The sequence below is a fragment of the Microtus ochrogaster genome, chromosome 7, assembly GCF_000317375.1.
Source record: "Microtus ochrogaster isolate Prairie Vole_2 chromosome 7, MicOch1.0, whole genome shotgun sequence".
In the NCBI taxonomy this organism is placed as follows: Eukaryota; Metazoa; Chordata; class Mammalia; order Rodentia; family Cricetidae; genus Microtus; species Microtus ochrogaster.
Genome location: NC_022014.1, coordinates 49049721 through 49061494, shown reverse-complemented (window position 1 = coordinate 49061494; position 11774 = coordinate 49049721).

Below are 11774 nucleotides of genomic sequence, written 5' to 3'. Positions count from 1 at the left end.
GTATGACCCTTGTATCCCTAATCTCTCCAAGACCTTTATCATAAAGGGGTGTTGAATTTTGTTGAATGCTTTTTCAGCATCTAATGAAATGATCTAATGGTTTTTTTCTTTCAGTTTATTTATATGGTGGATTACATTGATAGATTTGTATATGTTGAACCAGCCCTGCATCTCTGGGATGAAGCCTACTTGATCATAATGGATAATTTTTCTAATGTGTTCTTGAATTCGGTTTACCAGTATTTTATTGAGAATTTTTGCGTCGATGTTCATGAGTGATATAGGCCTGTAATTCTCTCCTTTACACTCTCGATGCCCCTTTCAGCTGAGGAAAAAGGGAATGCCCATGCCATGCTGCAGCTCTCTCAGCCTGTGGTTGAACCAGCCACTGGCAATCAGGATAATCCAACCAAGAAGCCCTACAACTCAGAAGGCATGCCTGGCGGCCAATTGTTAGCAGTGGGGTGTGGTTGGGCAGCCTACAGGAGACACGGGAGTCAACATCTTCTGTAACATACATGCTCTTCCTGCCACCCCAGAATCCAATCTCCTGTAGGAATCTTCCCAGCTTCAGTCTTCATAGGGGGTTTCCAGTAAGATGGCCTCTCCCAGAAGCCCACACCAGGCACAGAGAAAAGACCCAAACACTGACTTGAGAATTCTACTGCCAGCTAGAGCTATTGCCTCTGAAGTGAGCCGGAGTTCAGATCAGCAGGGCTCAAGGACTCTGGGAGTTCTTTTCTGTGGGTTTAGTAAACGAGGCACACCGCACAGAAGGAAGTCTGTAGTACTGAGGCCTGCACAAGAGTAGAGAAAAGCCAAGAGACAGGTGGCCTGGGAGGAAAGCATACATGTTGGAAGTTGGAGACAGTGGTCAGTGCTGCCTGGGATACACAGAGGGTCTCTGCTAACCTAAGTAATATTTGTCTGAGGTTTAGTTTTCACTGAGTTTCCAAGAGGAGTCCAGTAAAGCCCAGAGCCCAGGGACTAAGGCCAGAGCATCATGTCCCAATGGAGCATAGTCATGGGAGCCACAGGGGAGGCTGCGTATGGACCAAGAGGATAGAAGAATGGTTGTGGAGAAACGTATACATGGTGCAAAGGGATGAGAGAGTCAGGAATCAGAGCCAAGAAAACCAAGGGAGTTGTCAGAACGGGGAGCCAGAAGGAGAGGTACTGGGGAGACCCAGGGGCTCTTCAGTGCCAAGCACAGGTTTCCACCTCACCTGGCGCCAAGGATTGTGGCTGGCAGTGGGCAGAGGAGGAAGATGAAGCAGAATCTCAGGTCAGGGAAGGGAGCAGACTAGGAACGTGGTGCTGCTGACTTCCTGCATGAATCAGCTTTCTGGAGGACTGCAGATGCTGCCGATGCAACACTCGCAGGCAGGTGCACCCCTAAACCAATGTAATACAGGACATAGAAGCTGGATCAGACTCAGCTCTGTCCTTGTCCTCCAGAGATCACAATGGGAAGAAGAGACAGTCTGGTCCTCACACCAGCCACCCCGTGTCCCTGCCAAGAGAGTTCAAGGCATGCTCTATGATTTTATGGTTTTATGATTTATGGTTTAGGTTTTATGATTTCGATGATATTTGAGTATGTCCCTAAGCATTCAAGTACTAGAAGCTTGGTCCCAAGGGTTGCAATACTGAGAGATGGTGGTACATTTAAAAAGGGGGCCAGGTAGAAGGGATTAATGTTGGTCTGTCCAAAGTAATTTAGACCTCATTAGTGAGTCGTTACAACGTGAAACAATACCATACGATTGGCTCCTTCCAAATGCAGCTGTTCTGCTTCTCTAACCACGCTGTGATGTAGCCACGGGGATCCTCCCCAACTCCCAGAAAAGATAGGCCCACCTCATCTTTGGTTTTCAATGCCCACAATTGTCAGTCAAATCAACCTGTTTTCTCTATAAATTCTCAGACTTAGTCACTGTGTTACAGGAACACAAAATAATCTAGTATTAGTCTGTGCAGGAGCTGGCTACCCCAAGATGAAAGTCAACTTCTCCTGCTGCAGAAAGGGCAGTTTGCCTCAAGAAGGCACAGTCCAGGGACAGACATGGAGAGTCTGAAAGGTGACTTGGCAGATGGGTCTGGATCTGGGGATCTCGGACTGGACCTGGACTGGGAAGGATGCTGAACACCAGTTTGTGACCCTCCTGCCCCACTTCTAAATCATTCCCTAGAATCTTAATAGCCTTTCCAGCAGGCTAGGCCACAGAGAGGACCCCAGGGAAACTGGGACACCAGTGCACCTGGAAAACAGCAACACCAACAGGCGGACACTCGCTCTGGGAGATCTGGGAGGAGGGCAATTTGTAAGATACCTAGCAACAGCCCTCAGTAGACATAGCTTCAACCTTGGGGTGGAGAGGAAACTGGAGGTTTGCAGGGCCACTGGTTTGATCATTTTTCTGTGGCCTCTGCTGGAATCCTTTCCTGGTCAGTCGAGCAGCCAGGCCATCAGGTCACAGCCTCCAAGACTGATAGAATAAATGGCCACTAAGACACTGGATGAAGCCTCTCTGATGACTATTAGCTAGGCATCAATCTATGAGTATAGCAGAATATCATTACATTGATTTTTTTTCTTCAGTCGTGTTTGATTCTATCCCAGGTCCTGGCAATCCAGGCAGTATCAGGAGTGGGCTCGCTCTTGTGGCATGGGCCTCAGGCTGGACTATACATTGGTTGGCCACTCCCACAAACTCTGGGCCACCCTTACCCCAGCATATCCCACAGGCAGGACAGGCTGTAAGTCTAAGGACCCAATCCCTCCACTGGAAGTCTTGCCTGGTCAGAGGAGATGGCCAGTTCAGACTACTACATATCTGCAATTGCTAGGAGTCTTAACTGGGCTCATCCTTGAAGATTTCCTTGCACCAGGTTTCTACCTGACCCCAAAACGCCTCTCTTTTCCAGTTGTTCTTTCAGAACGCTGCACCCCAACTGCACCACCTGACCCCTCATCTTTCCATCTCCACCCACCCCGAGTCAACTCATGCAATCTCTTCTATTTTCCCTTCCCTGGGAGATCCTCCTTATTAGCTAGCTTCTCTGGCTCCGTGGACCGTAGCATAGGTATCCTTTCCTTTACAGCTAATATCCACTTATGAGAGAGTACACACCATGTTTGTCTCTCTGGAACCTGGTTACCTCACTCAGGATGATTTTTTTCCAGTTCCATCCATTTGCCTTTGAATTTCATGATGTCATTGTTAACAGCTGAGTAATATTCCCTTGTGTCAATGTACTGCATTTTCCTTAACCATGCTTCAGTTGAGGGGCATCTAGGTTATATTTAGGTTTTGGCTATTATGAACAATTCTGCTGTGAACATAGTTGAGCATAGTGTCCTTGTGGTATTATTGAGCATCTTTTGTGTATATGACCAAGAGTGGTATAGCTGGGTCTTGAGGTAGACTCTTTTACTGGCTTGAAACCCATTCCTCATATTAGGTGGGCTTGCCCAGTCTTAACACAAGGTCAGGTACTTAGTTTTTTTTAATATTTATTTATTATGTATACAATATTCTGTCTGTGTATATGCCTGCAGGCCAGAAGAGGGCACCAGACCCCATTACAGATGGTTGTGAGCCACCATGTGGTTGCTGGGAATTGAACTCAGGACCTTTGGAAGAGCAAGGCAATGCTCTTAACCTCTGAGCCATCTCTCCAGCCCCCAGGTGCTTAGTTTTACTGTAACTTGATATGCCATGTTTTGTCAATATTCATGGGAAGTTTGCCGTTTTATGAATAGAAACAAAAGAGGAATGGATGGAGGGGCAGAAGAGAGGTGGGGGAGACTGGGAGGAGAGGAGGGAAAAGAAACTGCAGTTGGGGTGTAAAATAAATAAATAATAATTTCAAAAAAGAAGTTCAAAATCCATATCAGAAAGCTAAAACCAAGTCTGTTTCCTTCTGGAAATTCTAGAAAGTCTGTTCCAGGCCTCTGCCTACTTCTGGTGGTTGCTAGCGATCCTCATCCTGTGGCTACCTCACTACAGTTTCTACCTCTGAGGTCACATTCTCTTCTCTATGTGGTCTCCCTCCAACACCCTCCAATAAGGGCATTTATGATTCTTTTAGGGCTTACCTACAAAGTCTAAGGCCATTTCCATCTCAAGATCCTTGTAATAGTGTGCTTCCTGTTGCTCTGATAAACACCAGAACAAATACAACTTGACTAGAAAAGAGTTTATTTAGCTCACACATCCTGCTCACAGTCCGTCACTGAGGGAAATCAAGGCAGGAACTCAGGCTAGAGCAGAAACTATGGAGAAAAGTTACTTACTGGTTTACTTTCCATGACTTTCTCAGCCTTATGCAAGCCAGGACCACCTGCCCAGGAGCAGTATTGTCCACAGTGTGCTGGGCCCTCCCACCTACATTGTAAGTTAAGAAAACATACCACAGGCATGCCCACAAGCCAACGTGATGGGGCCATTTCCTCAGTTGAGAACCTTTTTTTTACAGGTGCCTCAACTGTGTGCCAAGTTGACAAAAAACAACCAGCATGATACTTAACTTAATCGTGTTGGTAAAATCCCTTTACCAGTGGTTCTCAACCTCCCAAATGCTATGACCCTTTAATACAGTTTCTTATGTTGTGGTGAACCCCAGAGATAAAATTATTTTCATTGCTACTTCGTAACTGTAATTGTGCTACTGTTATGAATTGTAGTGTAAATATCTGATATACAAGGCTGTCTTAGGTGATCCCTGTGAAAGGGTCATTTGACCCCCAAAGGGATCACAATACAAAGGTTGAGAAACATTACTTTAAACCATACAAGGCAAGATGTACAGGTTGCAAAGATTAGGACTGAATAGATTTGGGGGTCTTTATTCTACCAGCCATAGAGTCTCTTCTGGGCCTCAACCAGGAACATTCTGCAGCATAACTGAAATTCCTCTTTGGGCTCCTGGGAAGAGGCAGTTCCCTGGAATCAACAGCCCTTCAGTGTCAGTGATGAAGGCCTCCATGTCACACACTGCTGGAGAAGTCCAGGAGCTTCCTGAACAATAGCTATGGCCCTTCTGGGCTCTGTTGTGTGGCTCGGTGGTGAGTGGACATGGCTTCACCTCATGCAGAGCCTTGAAGAATGGGACTCTTACTCTCCTAAAGTGTCAGGGGGTGGTTACGCAATGCTGTTGCTTTCAGTTTACTGTGGAGATATGAAGAAATGTCTGTTCACCTCAGATGGAGTAGCAATAACAGACCAAAGAGATGACAACGGCCAAGTCTATCTTGGTGAGCTTATTGAGGTTGTTTATAGGATGATGAGGGGTTACTTGGATCATAACTGAAAGGCAGCTACATCATGAGAGGCTGCTACATCAAAAAGGCCTATCCCAGCACAGGCGATGAAAATGCATCCCTAGACTTGCTCAACATCAGTGCAACTCTATCGAAGGGTCTCCCCTCCAAGCAATTATTTATTATTTATGGAACCTTATATGGGGACACATGAGAATTTCTGAGCTTCCAGAGTCTTGTAAGTTTTGTGAGCTTCCAGAGCCGGAGGAGCCTCCTCCAGGTGGGAATGCTTCCATTTGGAGGAAAGAGCTTCACAAAAGGTACAGCATCTTACGCTTGGGATTCTGGGTCTATGTCAAGTTCGCCAGAGGACTCAGGTGCTATAGAAACATGGGCAGCACTGGGGAACTAACAACCTCAGAATCCCTTTCGGAGTCACTATCTTGGTCACTTCTTATTTATTTATTTATTTATTTATTTATTTTTGAGCTATGCATTTTTCTCTGCTCCCCTCTCTGCCTCATCTTTCTCCTTCAACCCTCTTCCATGGTCCCCATGCTCCCAATTTACTCAGGAGATCTTGTCTTTTTCTACTTCCCATAAGGATTAGATTCATGTCTCTCTTAGAGTCCTCATTGTTGTCTAGGTTCTCTGGGATTGTGATTTGTGGGCTAGTTTTCTTTGTTTTATGTTTAAAACCCACTTATGAGTGAGTCCATATGATAATTATCTTTCTGGGTCTGAGTTACCTCACTCAATATGATGTTTTCTAGCTCCATCTATTTGCCTGCAAATTTCAAGATGTCATTATTTTTTTCTGCTGTGTAGTACTCCATTGTGTAAATGTACCACATTTTCCTTATCCATTCTTCGATTGAGAGACATTTAGGTTGTTTCCAGGTTCTGGCTATGACAAACAATGCTGCTATGAACATAGTTGAGCACATGTTCTTGTGGTACAGTTGAGCATCCTTTGGATATATACACAAAAGTGGTATTGCTGGGTCTTGAGGAAGGTTTTTTCCTAATTTTCTGAGAAATCACCACACTGATATCCAAAGAGGCTGTACCAGCTTGCACTCCTTATCTTGGTCACTTCTGACACCCAGGGGTTCTTTCCTTATCCCTGAAGATCTATCTGGCCTTGAGGTCATGTGGACCCTGGGGAAAAATGGATGAGTTTAATGGAATTGACCTGTAACTATTGCTTAAACAAGAAAGCCCTGAATGGGCCTGGAGCACAGCTTAGTAGTGCTTATAACCATCCATAACTCTGGCTCCAGGGGATCTCTCCTTGCTAGGCTAGGCAGGCATGAGGCATGCACATAGTGCACATACATACAGGCAAAAATATCTATACATGTAAATTTAAAAATGAATGTTTTAAAAAAGAAAGCCTGCCAAGCATGGTGGCACATGATTTAATCGCAGTACTTGGGAGGCAGAGGCAAGTGGATCTCTATGAGTTCAAAGCCAGCCTGGTCTACAGAATGAGTTCCAGGACAGTCAGAACTGTTACATAGAGAAACTGTACTAAAAACCAGGAAGGAAGGAAGGAAGGAAGGAAGGAAGGAAGGAAGGAAGGAAGGAAGGAAGGAAGGAAGGAGCTGACTGGTGGTGGTGCATGCCTTTAATCCTAGCACTTGAGAGGCGGAAGCAGGTAGATCTCAGTGAGTTCGAGGCCAGCTTGGCCTACAAAATGAGTTCTAGAACAGCCAGGACAGTTACACAGAGAAACCCTACTTCAAAAGAAGAAGAGAAGGAGGTGAAGGAGGAGGAGGAGGAGGAGGAGGAGGAGGAAAGGAAAAAAGAAAAGAAATAAATAAAGAAAGCCCTGAAAACAGAAGTGGATCTAGGGACTGGAGGCTTCTTAGACAATTCTCCTGGAGGCTTGTCTTTGATAATCTCATTGTGAACTCAGGCAGACAACTTCCTTGAAGTCCACCTCTACGTAAAGATTGGGTCTTATCATCAAGGTGTTTTTTTTCCTGTGGATTAGCCTTGCCGCTTGAACGTGCTCTGTAAAGATACTGCACTGGCCATCCCAAGGAAAACTCAACTGCCACTTTAAGTTGGTTGGTTAGATTGTTACCAATGCTCTCAATGGACCCACAAATATTGACAAAAAGGCTTACTAGAAGCCAGACAGTATTACAGGATATTTGATTGCACTGTGAAACTTTGAGACTGTATTAATAAAATTAACTTTGGATCAGGGAGCAGAGCCAGTGACTAGTTGACAGGAATTAGCCATAGAGAGGACAAGGGAGCCAAGAATACAGATAGAGATACACACAGGAAGGAGTAGGGAGGAGCTTAGAGATTCACTGCCTTTTTTGTTTGGGGGGAGTGGAGAGATGCTTCTCTTCCTGGGTCTGTGACCAAAAAGGAAAGTCAGCAGTCACCTGGTTGCTTCTCAGCTTCTCTGATCTTGCAGGTTTTTACCCCAACATTTGACTCCCGAGTCTGCATTGGTAAATCCAATGATAGAGACTTAGTTAAAACCTACATTTGGTGGCTATAGCCAAGCCAATGCCAGTTAGGTCGCATTCTGAGTGTCAGGGAGCTGTCACTGAGGGCCATGTGGTCACAGGCAGTAGTTAAAATATCAGTAGATTAAAGTACGGATGCTAAGCTGAAAGAAAAACAAGAAGACACTGTTGGGGATACTTGAGACAACCTTGTGAATCAAAAAGACAAAACTATGTCACCATGGAGCTGATCTTCCAGAGGACAAAGCTGTTAGGATCAAGTCCTTCATGGAGGCTAACAGCAATTAGCCACGTGACACGATCTAGATTCACCTAGAATCTTGACAAGCTTGTTGGCATGCTCATGAGGACATTTCTAGACTGTGTTCATGTGGGAATACCCACCTTAAATGTGGGCAGCACTATCTTATGGGCTGGTGGAATCTTGGATTGAATAAAAAGGGGATCGAAAGCTGAGTATCAGCATTTGTCTCTCTGCTTCCTGTGGCTGCTGTCTGAGGTTCCCTCTGTCAGGCCAGCCCCATTATGGCGGACTACACCCTGGAATTGTAAGCTAAAATAATTCCTTCTTTCTTTGTGTTGCTTTTGTTATAACAATGAGAAAAATTACAAATTTGCCCATGTCTTTGTGAGGACACAGTAGGGCAGAGGACAGAGAACAAGGTCATTCGCTTCCTTTGATTCTACCTGCTCTCTCAGGTCCCCAGCAAGGATCTGCTCCCCAGGGCACTTGGGCTTCTCTCTGTCATCTCAGCTATCTCTCTCTTGGCTGCTCTGAGTCCTAAGATGTCCTTCCCACCATAGCCTTGTCCCCAGTCAGATCCCAAGGGCCAGCTTCAAGTCCACAAGAGAGGAATATCTCAGACAAGGTCTGTGTCTAGAAGCCATAGCTTCACTACAGACTCCAGCTAGGTGCCCACATTGTGGCCTTCTAGCGCCTTCTACAAGCTCAGCCACTGGCCTTTCTGGTGCCATTCATTTGCCTTTTGGGGTGCTTTCTAGTTTCTGACCTGGGGAGGGGAAGAGAAAGTAGAAGAAGCCTGCCTCCTGAGGAGAAGGTGGGACTTTATAGTATGCGGCCGCCTGTTTGTTTTCTGGCCTCCCAGACTCCCAAAATAATCACACAGAAACTATATTACTTAAATCACTGCTTGGCCAATCACTTGATTGTATTGCTAATTACCTCTTGTATCTAGAATTAACCCATTTCCATTATTTTATATTTTAACATGAGGTTCATGGCCTACCGGCAAGATTCTAGCTGGTGGCTTGTATCTTTCTCCTCTGGCATCTCCATGGGTTCTCCTGACTCCACCTTCTTTCTCCCAGCATTCAATTTAGTTTTCCCTGCCTTGCTTTACTTTGCCCTATCACAGGTCCAAAACAGCTTCTTTATTAACCAAGGGTATTCACAGGATACAGAAGAGAATCTCACATCAGGACTTAAAGTCCTAAAGGAATTCTACCAGCTCAGAAGACGAGATCCAACCATGGGTTAACTCTTGAAGTGTCTCATTGCTTAAGTGCCCAAGTTTATCTTCTTAAAATATGGTAGCCAGATGGTGCACTTGCCACAGAGAAACAAAAGACTGGGTTAGTGGATAACAAAGGTCCTAATTTTCATAAGACCACCAGTGAAGGCTTCAAGAAGAAAAGGATATTTGAGGAGAGGATGTCAGAAGCCTGAAGTAGGACTGTACTGAGCTACAGACTTAGAAGGCCACACCCACCAGTCATAGACTTGACACTTGCAGGCTCAGTGTCTAGCTCTGGTCACAGGGAAAACTTTCAACCCAAGACAAGTACTGAGATTTCTTCACAGTCAGAGGGAAAAACAAGCCACTTTCCCTCAATGCTGGAGCTGAGAGCTTCCAGAATCTCCCCCACCTCAGGGAAAAGCTGGTCTGGGAGAACCTAGTCAACACATACTTAGAAAGCAGTCTGGAAAGGACGGGAGGGAGCAGTGTGGCCTTCCCTCAAGGCCGACCTCTTCCTGCCTTTTCTGTGTAAGCTAATTCTAGTTGGCTTTTAAACTATTTATATTGTTAAAATCTGCATATTTTGTTTTGACATTTTAAAACAAAACAAAATGAAAACCAGCTAAAACCCAAAACAATACAAAAGATCAAAACAAAACTTCTTTCTGGCTAGAAAGAGACTGGTGCTGAGTTCTAACATACCTTTTTTAAAAAAATTGAGACGGGGGTGGGGGTCACACCATGTAGTCCTGGCTGACCTGGAACTCCCTTTGCAGGCCAGATTGAGCCCAAACTCACAGAGCTCAGCCTACCCCTGCCTCCCAGGTTCTGGAATTAAAGGCATGTGCCACCTTGCCTGGCCCTAGAAAACTGTTAGAAGTAGCAAAGGCTTAGCAAGAAGCATGCTGCTCATAAGCAAACAAACAACTCTAAGCCACTGTTCTTCTATCTGGCTTGTATACCTCAGGTGGCAACACTAAGCAGGGCAGGTACCAGGCAACTAGAGACCATCTCAATGGTGGCAGTCAATCTAGTCAATCATCCACCTGCCTGCCTTAGTTTTCGCAGGGTAACATCTATAAAGGTTCTGGTTCATACTTTCACTGCCATCTTCTATCTTGATGTGTGTGTGTGTGGTGGGGGGCAGTACTGAGATTTCGCAGGCTCTTGCATCCCAGGACAAAGAATTGCACCGGGGACACATGGTTAGAAATAAAAATAGAGGTGGTTTATTAGGAAAGGGTAAGTACTCCTGAGAACAGGGTGGACTAGGAGCTGAGGAGAGACATATGCCCAAAGAGCCTGGCCAGGAGCCTCAAGACGCTTATAGATTAGTCACATAGCATCTGCCATCTCTTTTTTTTAAAACGATTTTTTTTATTTTAATTATTACATCTCTCTCTCTCTCTCTCTCTCTCTCTCTCTCTCTCTCGTGTGTGTGTGTTTGTGTGTGTAGATGGTCAGAGGGGTATCAGATCATAGAAACTGGAGTTAGAGGCAGTTATAAGCCTCCTAATGTGGGTGCTGGGAATAGAACCCAGGTCCTCTGCAAGACCAGTATGTGGTCTAAGCCATTGAGCCGTCTCTCCAGCCCCAGCATCTGCCTTCTTCGTGTTTACATAGAGTGGACTTTTAAGGGTTTTTGGTCTTTCTGTCAGCGGGCTTCTTTCACACAGTGATCTTGACACTACTGTCTCTAATACCATTCTTAGATCAGAAAACCTGGTATTTCTCACCTGGGCTTGCATGGCACGCTGTGTCTTCTGTGTCTAGGACTTGTAGGTCTTGGACTTCTCTTATGTTTCCTTTTGGGAACATATCTGACATTATTACTGCAGCACTGAAGGTCCATTAAGGGAAAGCTATTAGCCCCGAGGAGCCTAAGGAATGGAATCCTCCCCTGCATGGAGACATAAGAGTTAATCCAACTGGCCAGGTCAATCACCTGCCCAAGGGCCTACCCTCAGTAAGATGTGTTCACTGGAAGCCATGCTAAGGAGACAGGAAGGAAAAACTCTTTAATGAGATAATGGACATTTCCTACCCCGAATCCCCACCCCCTGGCTCTGTTGCCTCAGGTCCATGATGAAGTTCTTTTGGGTCTGCCTGTCTTTCTAAGTCCTGGCCAGAGGTTAAGCATGACTTTGCTGGTACTTCGGGCTTCTTATTCTTTCTCTAAAGCTCCCATTACCACCATATGGCTGCCTGTCCACCGTGTTTCCACCATGCGTCCATGCCAGCTTAACTCAAATGCCCATTATGAGTCCACCATGCGTCCATGTCAGCTTAATTCAAATGGCACGGCCTTTTCTCTTTCTTCTCTATCTCCCTCCTAAAGACAGCTGCTGGGATTTGCAGCTTGCCTGCCCTGGGATTTTTTTCTTTTAAATTCTAATAATATTGTTGGCAAGGTTCCATTTGAGTCCATTCGTAAATTCCTTTATTAATGAAAACCACAAGAGGGAACCCTCGTTTTCTCAGTATCAATATCACAGTTAAAAAAAAAAAAGAAACAAAATCTCACAATAATTTTCTCTA